This window comes from Cheilinus undulatus, linkage group 23 (genome assembly GCF_018320785.1).
Source record: "Cheilinus undulatus linkage group 23, ASM1832078v1, whole genome shotgun sequence".
NCBI classification, from domain to species: Eukaryota; Metazoa; Chordata; class Actinopteri; order Labriformes; family Labridae; genus Cheilinus; species Cheilinus undulatus.
Genome location: NC_054887.1, coordinates 2,045,727 through 2,063,566, shown reverse-complemented (window position 1 = coordinate 2,063,566; position 17,840 = coordinate 2,045,727). Strand labels below are relative to the sequence as shown.

The following is a 17,840-nucleotide window of genomic DNA, read 5'->3' as shown; positions in this document are numbered from 1 at the left end:
GTCCGCTTGCTGCTGCAGGAACGGACGGCCCGAAATGGCACTAGGCCGGCCGGCGGGGGGCCTTCCGATGGCGGGCTCCGGATGCTGATCGATCAGGTTGAGTTTTGCAAGGATTTCGGGGGCTTGGAACGCTGTCAACCCCATCCGGGGACCGAGGCCAGGCTGAGGGGGCCGCAGCCTTACTCCTTCTCCAGAGGCTCACGTTTCTGAAAACCGGGTTTCTGAAATCGTGCTGTGACGGCCTCCTGCCTTTAGGGTCTGCTAGTGTTTTGTGTGTGTTCCCCTTTGCTGGTGTTTGTCTGTCCCTGCAGGCTTGGCAGGAGGTGTGTGCTGCACCTGGGCGGATCCCCCAGGTGCATAAGAGCTGGCATTTACGTCTCTTCACCCTCTGCTCTGCTCTACCCTGCGCTGCTGCAGCTCTGCCCTGCAGCGCTGCGATTCCTTGTGCGCACTGTTTTTGGTTTAGTTATATCATGTGTTAGTTTGGTTATCATTTCATTCAGTTGGTAATCTCTTAATTCACATTTTGTAATAAAATTATCTAGTTTTTTAGTTAAACCATACATCTCATTTTTTGTCATGGCTTTGAGCTGGGTCATGACGAAATGGGGGCTCATCGACTTGTTTTGCCTTTACGCACCGGTAAGTCATTCATTCATTTGGTTTGTGAATGAGCTCGGAAAGTTGTGAATGAAATGACGTCACTGTGCTTACTACATAGAGGCGTGGGAACCCGGAAACAGGGTTCAGTTTGAAATGTTTGGCACGTTGCGTGGAGAGGTACGGTAGTTTGAAAGTTAATCTGTTTAATGTTTAAAAATAATTTATTTGATAAGTTATATTTGCCGTATCTGCTTTACATTTAAGTAAGTTTATTGTTTTTGAGCACCCTTATTATAAGTTTAGCCAGCAGGCAAGCAGGACTTGCCACTTTGTTGTTTTGATTCCTCTTTTTTATTTTAGTTGGCAAATCCTGAGGAGGGAGTGGGCCAGGCTCAGGGTATTACATTCGGCTGCGTCCATGGTCGGTATGGTATTCTGGGTCTGGTGACGTTTGGAGCTCGGCAGGCCATCGAAGACGTCTATTTGAGGCTTAAATTAGATCTGTGGGTAGTTAGTCAGGGTTTGGGGTGTCTCAAACTTTTTCCCGTCTGTCAAAGTTTGGGGTGAATTAAAGCACCTCGGTGAGTATTTATTTGCTGTTTGATACCACTTTGTTGTGCGGTAGGTACATTTTGTTAATCTGTGATTTGGACTGTGGTAAATAATCAAAATGTCTGATATTTCTGAGTTTGTTAAAGCTCCCTCTGAGGATTTTTTGAATAAAGGCACTATGGAGCAATTGTTAAAAATTGCAGAGCATTTTGAAATTGAAATATCTGACAAGTGGTTAAAGGACACTATAAAGAGTATTTTGAAAGCAAATTTAAACGAGATGGGTGTGTTGACTGCAGAGCCTTTGTGTCCTCCTGATGCTGGTTTTTCTTCACCGTTTATTGCAGCATCTAATTTAACTTTTGAGCAGCAAAGAGAAATATTGATGTTGCAACTAGAGAATAATAAAATGAAACAAAGAGTGCAGGAATTGGAAATTGAAAAGCAATTGGCTGTTGAAAAATTGCGCTTTGAAACTGAGCGGGCTGAGCTCCAGCTTCAGCAGAACAAGCTGGATTTAATCAATAGCAGTAAGTCAATTGGAGACGGCTCTTTTTCGTGTTTTCAGGAGTCAGAGTGTTTTAATGTTTTAGGTAATTTTAGGTTATTGCCTAAATTTAATGAAAAAGACCCAGAGACTTTTTTCTCATTTTTTTGAATGTGTTGTGGAGACTAGAAAGTGGCCTGAGTCTGCTCGTACTTTGATGGGGGGTGGCTTTTTTTGTTGCAGTGCGTGTTGACCAGCAGAGTGCAGAAAGCCTATTCAGCTCTGTCTGCGTCAGACAGCCAAAATTACTTCCTTATCAAGTCTGCTATGTTAAAAGCTTATGAGCTCATACCTGAAGCTTATCGCCAACATTTTCGCACGTGGCCAAAAGCTGATAAACAAACGCATCTTGAGTTTAATCATGACTTAACTGTACATTTTACGCACTGGTGTTCATGTTAAAAGTCGAAACTTTCGATGACCTGTGTGATTTAATAGTGTTGGAGCAGTTTTAAAATTCCATTCCTGAGAACATTACACAACATATTAGTGATCACAAGGTAAAAAACATAAATGAAACAGCTGCCCTGGCTGATGATTATGTGCTCTTTTGGTGAGTTGCGCACTCACAGTGCCAGTTTTGGTGAGCATGCTGGTGCGGTAAATTATTCTGTTCCTTTGGGTAAGTCTGACTTTAGAGAGCACAACACGAGGAAGTCAGACAAAGTCTGTAACTACTGTCACAAGAAAGGACATTTTAAAGCTGACTGTTTTTCACTTAAAGCTAAAACTAAATTGAGTGGACCTGTGGGGCAGCCGAAAGGCGCCTGTCTCGCTGTGTCTATGCCACAAACACTCTCAGTAGAGGTAAAAAGGGTGAATAAACATGGTAAAACTGTACCTGGTGAACTTGAGTCCTTCTTGCCTTTTGTTTCTGATGGTCACGTTTCTTTGGTGGGAAGTGATTTAAAAGTTCCTGTTAAAATACTGTGTGACACTGCTGCCTTTGATTCATTCATTCTGGCTTCAGTGTTGCCTTTTTCTGAACAGAGTCGTAAGCTAAACGCTTTTACAAAGCCAGACTCTTTTCCACTTCCCCGGATGGAGGATTGCGTCGACCAAGTGGGCCACGCCAAATATGTCAGCAAGTTCAACTTCCTTAAAGGTTATTGGCAGGTCCCTTTGTCAGAGCGTGTGCGTGAGTTATCCGTGTTTATTACTCCACATGGTTTGTACTCTTACAATGTCATGCCTTTCAGGTTGTGTAATGCCCCTGCAACATTTCAGAGGCTCATGACAAATGTTTTGGGGGATTTGGAGGGGTGTTTGGAGTGTTTGTCTTTTCGGACACGTGGGCTTCTCATGTTGAGCGCATGCGTGCGTTGTTCAGCTATCTGGCTGAGGTGCGTCTGACTGTTAACCTCGCTAAGTGTGAGTTTGTCAGAGCGACGATGACGTATCTCGGTCAGGTGATGGGGCAGGGTACTGTCCGTCCCGTCCTACAACTAAAAGGAGCTCATGTGTTTCCTAGGTCTTGTCGGTTATTACAGTAGCTTTTGGAGAAATTTTTCTGAGGTAGTTGCACCACTGACTGATTTGCTGAAGGCAAGCGCAACTTCTGTGTGGTCTCCTGTTTGTCAGCAGGCATTTGAAAAAGTTAAATCATTGTTGTGTAATGCACCTGTTCTCTCTGCTCCCATGTTTGATCATCCCTTTGCTCTCCAGGTTGATGCCAGTCACGTGGGGGTGGGGGCGGTACTGCTGCAGAGCGATGAGTTTGGTACTGAAAAACCAGTGAGCTTCTTCTCCAAAAACTTTAACTCATACCAACTTAACTATTCTACCAACTTAGCTATTCTACAGTTGAGAAAGAAGCCTTGGCATTAGTGTGGGCACTTAAGCATTTTGATGTTTATCTTGGATCTGGTGTTGTACCTGTAGTGGTCTTCACTGATCACAATCTTCTTATTTTCCTAAACTCATTAGTGTCCCAATCAAAGATTAGTGAGATGGTCACTATTCCTTCAGTCTCACTGGCTTGATATAAGACATATAAAAGGGTCTGACACTGTGGTGGCAGATGCAATGTCACGAGCGCCTTTAGAGTAAAGAGAGCCATGTGATTTCCTATGTTTATTTGTTGTTATCTCATGCCATTTTTTTCACTCCCCTTACCTTGGTGAGGAACAGACCTGAACCAGAGGCCAACTTTACTGCTAGGAAGTCTGCGCCCTAGTTTATTTCAGTTTTTAGGGATTTCTTAAGTGAGGTCAAAACTCAACACAACAAACTCCACATGCGGTACGGCTTTTTTCCTTCAGCAAAACCAAGAAGTGGAATGGAAGTGTGTTATAATTCTTCCAGTTTAAGGAGTATCCTGATATTGACAAGAGACCTGAAGGATAGCTAATCTGTTCAACTGAAAATGATAGTTTAAAAGCGTGTCACATTTTTAGAGCAGCACCTTTTTAGATAATTACAGAAAATTCGTCGTGTCAAATTTGGTTTTCTAAATTGTTAGCACAGCAGGGGGTTAGCTGATTAAGATTAAATTAATTTTTTCCTCAGGATCCCTTTAAAGCTTCGGGACCACTGTGAGCTCACTGTGGCCTGTGAACCTGAGTGGTGTTCCTCTCCCTCTGACTGAAACACATAATTACTATAGGTTAGCCATCTGCAACTGTCCCAATTCCTCCTCTTGATTGCATTGAGCTTCAAATGACCAGATGTTTCATCACTATTATGGCATTAGAGCTCAGCTCAATAGGCAGATGTGTGTCTCTCAGGGCTGATTGTTGTCATGATAGAGAATAGTCTGATTACCTCCTCTGATTAGGCCAATGGGACGATAATCCTCCCACAGCCGTCACACATCTAGTGGAGCAGCCCTGCCCTGCACCTCTGTCCATGGGCATAGGTTAAAAACCAACACACGCAAACACAAATGCGCACAGTTAGAGTCCACCCAGAGAGACAAAAAAATCCCTGACAGATGATTGAAAATGCTGTGAAACTGAAAACGACAAAGTTGCTGACATGTGTCCTCTCCTTTTCTAGGTTGATAAGGAACACAGCCGTGCGTTCACACACACACCGTCAGAGACAGGGCTCTGATGTCATAGGTTATAATGTGAGCTGGGCCACTCATCCCAAATGTCATGTTTATCTGATCCGTATTAAAGACTTTGTGACAATGAAACAGATGGGGCAGCCTTTTGTCCTGCAAGCGCACATTGGGGACAAATGCACACACACACATTCATCCATGCAGGGTCACACTCTCGCTTTATCTCTTCTTCTTGTCTTCTTCCTGTTGGTGCTTGCTTGTTGATCAGTGCTGATATATAAACCTTTTGGTTTATATATGAGCATCTTATGAGTCAGTCTCTCAGCAGTGAGATGTTTGGGCTTTGCTTTAGTCCTGCACAGACTGACAAAAACAGGTCATCTATTGTGATAAACAAATATCAAAGGGTGCATATAAGCTGTAAGTTATAGGGTTTTTGTATGTAATCTGTCTGAGTTTTACACAATACTTTTGTTTTCTAGCATATCGGCTGTATCTTTAATAAGGATAGAGGATGTTGGATTTTTTGCAGTACAATGCCTTCAGAATTATTATGAAAATGATATTTTTCTCAGATTTTCCCAAACAGTTGATGCAAATGACAGTCTGTATAATTTTCAAGTCATCAACCGTTAGAGTATAATTCAAATTTTATCGGACAAAACTCCCAATGATGACTTATTTTTCAAAAATAAAAAACTCAAATGCACTGATCTAAATTATTAAGCACAACAGAGTTTCAGAACATTTTATAGGTTGTAAAGAACTGAAAATGGTCATTTGTTGAATCTGCAGCATTAGGAGGTCATATTTACTGAAATCAAAGCTATTTCAATCAAAAACATCTTACAGGCCAAGTTCCATGTTAACATAGGAGCCCTTCTTTGATATCACCTTCACTATTCTTGCATCCATTGAACTTGTGAGTTTTTGGAGAGTTTCTGCTTGAATTTCTTTGCAGGATGTCAGAATATCCTCCCAGAGCTGCTGTTTTGATGTGAACTGCCTCCCACCCTCATAGATCTTTAGTTTGAGGAGGCTCCAAAGGTTCTCAGTAGGGTTAAAGGTCAGGGGAGGATGGGGGCCACACCATGAGTTTCTCTCCTTTTATGCCCATAGCAGCCAATGACACAGAGGGATTCTTTGCAGCATGAGATGGTGCATTGTCATGCATGAAGATCATTTTGCTACAGAATGCACTGTTCTTCTTTTTGTACCATGGAAAAAAGTGGTCAGTCAGAAACTCTATATACTTTGCCAAGATCATTTTCACACCTTCAGGGACCCTAAAGGGGCCTACCAGCTCTTTCCCCATGATTCTGGCCCAAACATGACTCCGCCACCTCCTTGCTGACGTCGTAGTCTTGTTGGGACATGGTGGCCATCCACCAACCATCCACTACTCCTCCATCTGTACCATCCAGGGTTGCACGGCACTCATCAGTCAACAAGACTGTTTGAAAATGAGTCTTCATGTATTTCTGGGCCCACTGCAACCGTTTCTGCTTGTGCGCATTGGTTAGGGGGGGCTGAATAGTAGGTTTATGCACAACTGCAAGCCTCTGGAGGATCCTACACCTTGAGGTTGGTGGGACTCCAGAGGCACCAGCAGCTTCAAATACCTGTTTGCTGCTTTGTAATGGCATTTTAGCATCTGCTCTCTTAATCTGATGAATTTGTCTGTCAGAAACCTTCCTGTTGTTGTCCAAGGCATTGCACTATTTGAGGCTTTTCAGCAGCAGAGATCCTTTTTCTTTCCCATATTGCTGAAACCTGTGGCCTGCTTAATAATGTGGAACGTCCTTCTTCAGTAGTTTTCCTTTCATTGGGCTCACCTGCAAACTAATGATCACAGGTGTCTGAGATTGATTTCAGTGATCCAGAGAGCCCTGAGACACAACACCATCCATGAGTTTAACTGAAAAACAAAAATTTGAATGTGTATGACACTAAAATCCAATTTGCATAATAATGTGGAATGTGATGTGTTTACATGCATTTTCAGGTATTACAACTCCCTTCTCCTACTAAAACAAACATGTGATAGCAAACTCAACTCATGTCTGAAAAATGATTCTGTAAGTACTCTGAGTGTTCAGTTTCACTTTAGTTTCTCTCCTGGTCAGGGGCCTCATTTATAAAGCTTGCTTACGCACCAAACGGGGCTTGAAAGTGGCGTACGCCACTTTCCACGCAAAGGTTGTGATTTATAAAAATGAACTTGGCGGGAGAATGTGCGCACCAATACGTAACATTTTGGAGACGGGGGAAACTTGCAGTGCAGATGGTGAGGTGGTGAATTGAAGCCATTTTCATCTCATACATTTAATGTCATCACATATCAGACTTAAAGACCCGCGTAATCATTAACACCCAAGTCTGCAGTGTTATAGATGTGTTCCTTTAGTGAGCCGTTAGGCCTACTACTGTATGCACAATGTTCATATATCATACTTTCATCTTCAAATGATATTGAGCAGTGATAGCACTGACTGATTAGCATTAATTGTGACAAGGTGTGTAACAATCAGTCTAATTGCTGAGTAAGCATATACGTAGCGCGGTGACACTTGTGCGTAATGCTGCACAATGGATGCGCTGGCACTGCTGGAAGACCCCGCAAATGGGAGGAACAGGATGGAGAGAGTCTTTAGGGACCACGAAGATTTCCTGGCCCATGATAATGACTGGCTAATAAGCTGATTTAGATTCCCTATAGCAGTGCTCTTGGATCTATGTGCTGAACTGGGCCCAGTATTAGACAGAACCACCCGCTGAACTTCGCCATCCTGGTGCACATACAGGTGCTGACCACTCTGGGGTTTCTGGCAACCGGCTCCTTCCAGTGGGAATTAGCCGACATGTATGTGTTTGATATGATTAACAATATATAATTTTACATTTTCTGTCTAAAGCCCCTTTTGGGTCTGATATAATACAGTTAAATTCTGTCCTTAGGTCTGGGATATCACAACTATCTCTCAGCACACTAATGCCAGCCATTTTTGGTGGCATTATAAACATGACCAGTCGATACATTGGGTTTACTTACACTGTTGGTGAACAGGCCAATGTTAGGCAACTTGCAGAAATGTCAAATCTAATCAGCGCAATTGACTGCGCTCACGTTGATATAAGGGCTCCGAGTGAAAATGAATTTGTCTATGTGAACCTAAAAATTGTGCATACAATCAATGTACAAATTATTTGTACCTCAAACATGGTTTTGACCAATTTAGTGGCACGGTGGCCTGGGTCAACACATGACTCATTCATCCTGAGCGTAGGGAACAGCCTGCAGATCGCTCTGTGGCACTTACACTATTTACAGCGGTGACCACGTGCTGCCACTCGCTTGTTTTTGTTTTATTAGTAATGCCACTACTGTGACCACCAAATAAAATAGTTTTTCTGGCCTCCACCTCGCCCACAAGCCCCTCTATTTCGGTCTCCGTAAAATTCCTTTTCCTTGTCGTCTCTGCCATGAATGCCGTTGATCAGCAGGCTTATTTATATGCATAAACATTCCTGAGGTACTTTGCATTGACCATTCATGGTAAAATGTGGGTGTGTAGAGGGCGGGATGTGAGATGAGTCCACCTATGCAATTTTCCAGGTGGACTGTGATTTATAAAGGGAAAAGTGCTTGCAGGTGTGGGTACATACAGTTTTATTATTTGGCGCACGCCATTTTCAGCTTTTGGGTTCACGTACACTTTTAGTATGGATCCTACGCAATGTTTTATAAATGAGGCCCCAGGTCTGTGAACCTGCTACTGACAAAACCACATTTCACAATAAAAGCACTGTAGCAAAATAACAACAGACTTTATTGTGAAGGACTCATTAAAAGACGCATATTTGTAATTAGTTTAAATGTATGAACACTGGCGAATGTTTGGGACTGTTGTGTTTGCAGCTGCTTCTGCGACCTTGTTGACACTACAGCCCTAGTTAAAACACTGTAACTTTGTGATTTAAGTTTGTTTAAGCTTTAAGCTTTTGAGGTTACTACCTCATGGACGAAAGTATTGGCAACCCTGGAATTTTTCTAGAAAATACACCATTTCTCACAGAAATTGTTGCAATTACAAATGATTTTGGTATCCACATGTTTATTTCCTTTATTAGCATTGGAACAACACAAAAAATCAGAGGAAAAAAGCCAAAATTGACATAATTTTACACAAAACTCAAAAAATGGGCCAGACAAAATGATTGTCCCCCTTTTAAAACTGTGGGTAAATCATTTTATTTCCAGCATGTGATGCTCATTTAAACTCACCTGTGGCAGTAACAGGTGCTGCAATCTAGAAATCACACCTGAAGCCAGTCAGAATGTCTTAAAGTTGACTCAGCCTTTGTGGTTTGTGTCTGTGTGTGTCACACCAAGCATGGAGAAGAGAAAGAAGAGCCCAGAATTGTCTGAGGACTTAGGAAGCAAAATTGTGGAAAAGTATGAACAGTCTCAAGGTTACAAGACCATCTCCAGAGATCTTGACATTCCTTCATCCACTGTGTGTAATATAATCAAGAAGTTTATAACCATGGAGCTGTGGCTAATCTCCCTGGACGTGGACAGGAGAGAAAAACTGAAAAAAGAATGAAACGCAGGATAGTTAGTTTAATGGTGGATAAACATCCTCAGTCAACTTCCACACAAATTCAGGCTGTCCTGCAGACTCAGGGTGCAAAAGTGTCAGCTGGGACCATACGTGGTCATCTGAATGAGATGAAGCGCTATGGCAGGAGACCGAGGAGAACCCCACTGCTGACAAAGAGACATAACAAAGCCAGACTGGAGTTTGCAGAAATGTACCTGAGTAAGCCTCAATCCTTCTGGGAGAACATTTTGTGGACAGATGAGACTAAGGTAGAGCTTTTTGGAAAAGCACGTCATTCTACTGTTTACAGAAAACAGAATGAGGCCTACAAAGAAAAGAACACAGTACCTACAGTCAAACATGGTGGAGCTTCAAAGATGTTTTGGGCTTGTTTTGCTGCCTCTGGCACTGGGTGACTTGACTGTGTGCAAGGAATCATGAAATCTGGAGACTATCAAAAGATTTTGGGCTGCAATGTAGGGCCTAGTGTCAGAAAGCTGGGTCTGGGTCAGAGGTCATGGGTGTTCCAGCAGGACAATGACCCCAAACATACCTCAAAAAGCACCAAGAAATGGTTGGAGACAAAGCTGGAGAGTTCTGAAGTGGCAGCAATGAGTCCACATCTAAATCCCATTGAACACCTATGGAGAGATCTCCAAACTGCTGTTGAAGAAGCACCCTTCAAATCTGAGAGACCTGGAGCAGTTTGCTAAAGAAGAGTGGTCCAAAATTCCAGTTGAGAGGTGTAAGAAGCTTGTTGATGGTTATAGGAAGTGACTGGTTTCAGTTATTTTTTTCCCAAGGGTGTGCACCCAAATATTAAGTTGAGGGTGCCAACAATTTTTTCCGGCCCCTTTTTTGAGTTTTGTGTAAAATTATGTCAATTTTGGCTTTTTCCTCTGCTTTTTTGTGTTGTTCCAATGTACATAAAGGAAATAAACACGTGTATACCAAAAACATTTGTAATTGCAACAATTTCTGGGAGAAATGGTGTATTTTCTGGAAGAACTCCAGGGGTGCCAATACTTTCATCCATGACTGTAAATCATGGAGCTTGTACTGTCAAATTAAAAGAACAGATTTACAGGATGGATCTATGAGATTTGAAATAACTCAAAAACACCTTCTTTTAAAGCGCCAAAATAAAACAAGCTGAAGTTCAGCCCTACAACTCGAGTCCTTTTAGCCCAATTTAAAGTATAAGGAATGAGGATGAAAACCAAGTTTAGCTGTTTCTGCTTAAACATCACAAATTTTTTAGTTCCAAATTAAATAGACGTTTATTGTAGGATTGTGTTACATGCGCTCCATCCAGACAGACATACGGTAGATAGAGAAACTACAGAAGTAAATGATGAGAGAAGAAGAAATGGGAGGGATGGGAGCAGATTATTAGAGGTGAATTAGTGAGTGCAGTACTAGTGCACTACTGATTAATCTTTTGGCTGTTTGAACACTTGTCTGGTTTGGAGAGTTTTTGCAGCATAACAGTGAACCACAAGTAAAATGCTACAAGTGTTCTGATACCATTTCCTTCCTGGTACGATTCCAATACCAAGATGTTGGGTATCGGCTGAGTACTGGTCCGATAACAGTGTGAACTTTCTGGACTGACTGTGCAGACTAGCTCAGAACATGACTCAGCAGATTGTCACACAGTCATTCTTTGCTGCTGCAGCGGCTCCTTTAGTCCTTCTTCGCTGCTCGATAAACGGTAGCTTGTGCATGCAGTGTTTTCCAGCAGCGAAGAAGAATTTATTTCTGATTTATAATGTTAACATTTAGCAAGGCTAAACAAAGCAAAATATACAGTTAAACCAAACGTTATCAGATCGCTGCATAAACCCATGTACTCGCCGATACCAACATCTGCATTTCAAGCAATATCGGACGTATTTCTGATACTGGTACAGGAATCAGAAGAACTCTATAAAATACATGCATTTAAATTTCTATCCCCAAAGTCAAAAGCCCTCTCTTGTTAATGTGTGCAGGGGCTTGACACAAGTGAAAGTGGAGGATGTTTTTTGTGAAGGTTGCCACTGTAATTTTAAAGGAATCACTGCTATTCATTAACAGAGTTGTTCATCTGCTTTGCCCTCCACACCCAAGTCACCTCATGGTATTATGACAGAATTTGTATGCAGATTTTCTGAGCAATAAAAAACCTTACCAGAGCAAATGAACTACTCATGAACTTCTGGAGAAATGATGATAGACTGAATGAAAGCTAGATGCTGGCTCTGAACGTCTGATAGGAGGCCTATGGTGTATTTGAGCTTTTGTTTGTGCGTTTGTCCCAATTTTTAAATCTTTTTTGCTTGACTCTGTGTATTTAGCATGCACTTACAGTGTAATATCATACTTTTGAGTCTCTTCTAAACTGTGTGTTCAGGTTATTTGAACTAGCTATATTTGCATCCTTGTCTTCTGCTCTCTGCATGTGTTTCTGTCCTCGCTGGTGTGCTTTAAGAGGCCATTGTGCAGAAACGGTGGATAAGAGGGAGACCAGCTAGCAGCATAAAGCCACCAGACCAGCTCAGTGGCTCCACCAGCAGCCAGCAAGCCCCACTCGGCATGCACCTGGCGTCCCCTCACACACACCACCATTATTAATTGCTAATACATATTTATGTGGCACAAATTTGCCATTTGTTTATGCATAAAATTATCAATAGCGCAGGGCGCGTAGCCAGAGAAAACGGTGACCTTTTTAAAGAGTAATAAATGGAACTGTGTGTGTATATGTGTGTGTTTGTGTGTTATCTAATGGCTAATGTTTAAGAGGGAGGTGTTGAGTTGGAACAAAGGGAGGAGGGGGGGTGGCTTTTTTGGGCCGGACGTGGCAGAGAGGCAACTGAGGCCTGCCAAGAGTAGATCCACTGATCTGGATGTTTACCCACAGCTTATATTTCACACAGGCAATGTTCTGTCTTTGTCCTCAGCTTTATTAGCTCGCTGTCCATGCTCAGTGTCTGCACTGAATGTACTCTTGACTGGTTAGGAGGAAATGTGTTTGGATAAAAGATGAGCTGGTTATTTTGACCGCAGATACAGGTACCGATCACCTATCAATGAGACTGGCTGATACTGATCGTGTTCATATGTGGTTGGTTTAGTCGTTGGTCAGTTTGCTTAGCTTTGTAATTCACTGGGACCCTGTAGAGGTGGCAGCATCACCTGATTATAGCACTAAAGTCCTCCTCATTCAGTCAACAACATGGATTTACTGTCGATAGAGCAGTAAAAACCTCCTGAGGAGCTAGGCCTGGGTGATAGCCTTGGACCAGTGATACTCAACATGTGGCTCTTTGTCTTAATTTCAAATATAATTCCCATAGAAAACCTAAAAACGTGAAACTTTGACCTCAGAAATGATCCATCCCAAGTCACATTAATTAGTTTGCCCTTATTTTCAGTTTTTCCCCCCAGTTTTCTATTGTTTATTCAAAATTTTTCCCCCTTCTTACAATTGTTTTGCCACTTGTTTTGCCACTAAATGCCAGTTTCCCCCCATTTTTGTCACCCTTTGCTACTTCTTGCACCTTTCCCACCTTTTTGCTGCTTTTTGCCCATGTTAGTCACTTTTCAGACACTTTTTGCCACTTTTAAGCAAGCTGTAACTTACATTTTTGTGATTTCTCACTCATTTTTGCCACTTTTTTCTATCTACTTTTGCCACTTTTCACCAGTTATTGTCTCTTTTGTTCTGCCTTTTGCTATTTCCCCCCTTTTTGCCGAATGAAGCTGTTTTCTTGTCATTAAATGCCAGTTTCCCCTCCATTTTTGTCACTTTTTGCTGCTTTTTGCCCATCTAAGTCACTTTTCACACATTTTTTGCCAGGTTTTTACCACCTTTTGGCCATTTTTGCCACCCGTAACTCATTTAGTTGTCACTTCTCACCCATTTTTGCTGTTTTATGCCTATTTGCCCCTTTTTCACTCATTTTTATGCCATATTTTTGCCGCTTTAACTTATTTACATTGCCACTTTAGCCCATTTTTTCATCACTAAGATTGTGGCTCTTGCATAGGTATTTTTCAAGAATTTGGCTCTATTGTTGAGCAGGGTTGAGTAACACTGCCTTAGAATAAAGGGTTTGACTTTTTCACACAAAACTGGGTTCTAGGGGTAAAGATGGCCCATCAGTTAGGTTGCATCCCATTACCAGAGCACCCCAGGTTCTGTGGCTCCTTTCCTGCATGTCATTCCTCGCTCTCTCACCCCTGTTTCTGCTGCGTGTCACTGCTTTTTCACAAATAAACAGGAAAAAAAACAAAACCAACCTTTTTTTTAAATCAATATTCTTTCCTACTGACTGACCCCTAGCTGCTATGCACACACAGGGCCTCTCTCAGCTGCAGATGCCAGGCTATTTATCACAGATGATCAGATCACAAGCATCATTTTTGATCTAATACAATTTTTTGTGTAAACCAGCCAATAAAGCTTGGGTCCTGATCAATCAGGGCATCCTAAGCATGCGTGTCAGAAACAGCTGACATTGCACTATCTGCTGGATTTAAAAAGCTTAACGACATGCAGTCACTTCACCAGGTTTTGTTGTCATGTTGAGGTTCAGATTGTCTCTGCTCTCCTGCTTAACCTCTGTGCTAAGATGAGTAAATAGATTTACAGTGGATGTTGGATGGTAGTAACGTTCTCAAATGTTAAACAAAACTTTCACCTTCGTGAAAACACAGCCTGACACAATTTGTCGACAACAGTTAACAAATAATCAAGATAGAAGCAAAAATGCACAGATTGTTTAAATGAATCAATGGAGCTTTTTGTTTCCTCCAAGTGTTTATCTCCTTTCACCAGAGTTAAAGACAAGGACAAGTGTTTCTGGAGAGTCACTTCAAGAAGGAAGGATTCTTTCAGCTGTGCACAAAAGACTTTACATAGATAAATATGCTATTTTGGTGTGTATTCAGTTGTTCAGAGTGTTGAGAAGCTGACATACTCATGATCCATGTCTTTGTGATTTGATCTCTCTTTTACACGCTCCCTCTGATCTGTCTACCTTTGTCACTTTATTTCATATTCCTTTTTTTTTCTTCACAGTTCTTCATCTTTTTTTAATTCCCTTCATCTTTTTTATTTTGGGCTTTTTGTGCCTTTTTCAATTGAGTAGGACAGTGGATGGAGTCAGAAACCCGTGCTTAAACCACTAGGCCATCTGTGCCCCCCTTCGTCTTTTTTTATATTCATTGATTTTCCTCTTTTGTTTCTCTCTTCTGTGCTCTCAACTTTCCTTCAGTCATTCTGAAAGCTTTGTCTAATCTGTGCATTTCTCTTCTCCTTTACTTCCTCAATAATAAAGTCATGGTTTATCTTTATATCTGCGTGTTTTAGTCCATCTGACGTTTGGTCAGCAGGAGTCTAAACCTGTTTCTCTTCAGCAGGGCCGGTCCTCTGATGGGTATCCAGTCTGCTGCGGAGCCACCTCTCAGGACACTTGTAGGTCAGCTGCTATTTTCATACCTAATAAACAAACACACTACAGATAGACTTACTTTAAGTATGTTAGTGCTCAAGTGACTCTGCTTTTAGACGATGGCAATCCAACGTTGAACACAGCTGAGTTACAGCGTCAGCCATGTTCCCATTCTCCCTCTCTTTTTCCAAAGCATGGTCACTTTCCTCTCTCTCTCTGTAACCTAGCTTTTTAGTGGCCTTCATGAGGTCACACACAGGGCTAGAGTCAGTTTCCATGACTACACAGTCACCATCTAGCCAATCAGCATTCTCAGCTGGCCTCTGTGAGGCCAGTTGGCAGTTGGTAAGCATCATATCTGTACATCTGATATGGGGTGTAGTGTGATGAGGGTGTTTGTTAGTGTTGTAGTGTGTGAGAAAGGGGGCAGAGTGCAGGCCCTGACAATATTTGTCTCTAAATATCTCTGAGTGTTTAAACTAGTTACCTATATGTAATTTAAAATCATAAAAACCCTTTACTGCAGATGATGCATCTGAATGAATGATGAATATTTTAGAAGGTAGTTAAAAAATTGACAAATTAAGAGATCATCTTTAGAAAACGTCAGCTCTTTCATTTTCTCTTTTATTTCAGGCAGCATGACATCACCTGTAGCACTATTAGAGTGCTTTTTACATTTAGAGGCCATTAATCGATTGCTTTTTTAAAATTTAATTTGGTCATTCCTGACGACTCGCTACCTCTCAGTTTGATCCTGCTGTCTGTGTTTGCACACAGCCCTGCAGTTCCATGCCCTTATATGGGCTTAAAGGGGCATTTCTCTGCTAAGTAGGTAAATAAGGGATCATCCTCCAGCCTACGAGGACAGGACATTCCTAAATGCCAAAAACACAGGAGCAGTTTTGGAACAGCTTCATGAATCTGCCTAATCAGGGTCAGATTACAGGATGTTTTTTTGTTTGTTATGATTGTCACTATGTCAGATAAGGCGATCACAGAGTTATTTTACTAACAGACCTGACAGACACGGAGCAGCGTAATTAATGTCTGTGACAAATGTGTAGAGGTCTGAAGGACGAGGGTAGGCCCGGGTGATATGGTCTAAAATTCATATCCAGTATTTTTCTTGCCTTTGATGGTAATAGTATTATATCGCGATGTTACAAAATTAAAAAGAGATAATGCTTTGAATCCAAATTCAAGTGATATTAACCCCCTTCTTCCCTTAAAACCAACCTTTGATGGCATACTCAATTTATGTCTAAACATAGGAACACTGAAAAAAGTTAGGTTTTTTTTGTTTGTTTTTTTAAGTCTCTCTGGGTTTACTTCTGTCTAACTGCACTCCAAGTTTCACATTTCCTTTCTATCCTGATGAGGTGTGTTAAGCTGCGGATGACTTGAACACATTTCCTGGTGAAGGCGTTCACAATAAAAGCGTTTCAGAAAAATAACAGCTGCGGACTTTTATTGTGAAGAGCTTGACAGAAGTATTGTGTTTAGCATTGAGTTGGCTTAGCTTGGGCAGCCGTACTGGAGAGTTTTTGCAGCTAGTTTACAGCAGCTGTTCTGACTTCATTTAACATCACAGCCTGGATCTTTGACTCACTGTGGACTTAAAAAAGAAAGTTAAAAGTTAAATTAGACCTTTAAACGCTTGTTTAAGCCATTGTAAGATGAAAAGCTGCAGCGCTGGGCTCTTGACAAACTGAGACCAGCCAAAGCAGCGCTTAGCTTGTGTTAAAGCCCCTGGCAGGCTGACAGAGATGGCACGCTGACTTTGTTGAGGTACGGCTGTCAAACTTTCAGAGGAAAGAACATGTGTTTTGCCTGCTCACCCTGCCGAGTTATAATGGCAAGAGTGGGTGACATTAGGTTAGTTACCTGGCTAAACATAATACTAGAGCTAAACGTGCTATTGACTGGACTCAGCCTGAGCTGTCTGTCAGAAATCACTCTCTCTGTCAGGTGTGGGAGCGGATATACCTCGCTTGTACATCACAGCACAACCTAGGCATCTAAACCGGTGATGACATTGTTGCAGAAATCCATTCTGTGGCAAAAATTTTACCAGTGACGGTATTAATACTGGTTTACCGCCTACCTCTAGAAGAGGGGTCTACATCTGGGGCGGTGTATATGAATGCAGCGGCCCAGCACTCTATCACTAGCAGTAAAACAAAGCCCTACACTCACACCAGAAGTGACAGCGTGCCCACAGAGTTTACATCTTTCCCGATGGAGATTATCTGGAGAACGGGGCACTCGGAGACTGAAATGAGGAGGATGTGGAGCAGAATGCAAATGCATGAATGATGCGTTAGCATTTCAATGTTGTAGTACCATAATGTAATAGCATTACTGTGGAAGGCTAGAAAAATACTGTGATATAATATTTAGGCTGTATCGCCCAGGCCTACTTGTACCATGATCAATGTCTTTCTTTCCTTTCCTTTTGCTGAGGCAGAATTCTACTTTGTGTCTCCATCCAGCTGTTTAAATTCAGTAGAGACATGTCACTGGTTGGGCCATACTAGAATCTCTCTAAACCACATACAACCCTGGATGTTTACCTCAGACCTTGGTAACATCACATTTATTTATGTGTGTTATAATTATGGGAAAGCTAGTTTCACCTTTGCCACAACTCATTAAAGCTAAAGTGTAACACCATGCTGAGTTTAATGTGTGTCATCTGTGTTTTCTCTTTCACTAGATTGATGTTTCCTCTCCTGCTATGTTCATTAGACACTCGGTATTTTTCTGTTTTCTCGCTCTGGGGGTTGAACTGTCATATGAGGTGGGATTATGGGAGTAGTAGAGGTGAAAAAGGTAAATGGTCAGAGAACAGCATATGGAGGGTTGGGAGAGTGGGATTGTTGGTTTGGGAAATGAAAGCCGTGGGAGACAGGGACAGAAAAGGGCAGCTGAGACAAAAGACACATATGTAACTCCTGAAACATTGCCTTTATTTTTATTTTTTTGTCGAATTGTCCTTCTTTGACTTTTTGCTAGTTAAAGATGATGAGCTCCCAAGAAATAAGAGAAAAGTAGAAGAAAAAGTAGAGCGTCAGGTAATCGGA

At 41.8% G+C, this 17,840-nt stretch overlaps 1 protein-coding gene across 3 annotated transcripts in view; it reads left to right on the top strand.

The window, feature by feature from the left end:
• sox5 (SRY-box transcription factor 5) overlaps positions 1-17,840 on the top strand; it is a 384,599-nt gene that overhangs the window by 60,611 nt on the left and 306,148 nt on the right. Inside the window, exon 4 of one of the 3 annotated variants that reach the window (XM_041780726.1) lies at positions 14,723-14,777. The exons of 1 other annotated variant lie outside the window; for it this stretch is intronic. The gene's annotated coding sequence lies outside the window, so the exon portion shown is untranslated. Of the gene's footprint in view, positions 1-14,722; positions 14,782-17,840 lie in introns of all 3 variants that reach the window. One more of the 3 variants, XM_041780725.1, reaches the window with a different exon arrangement.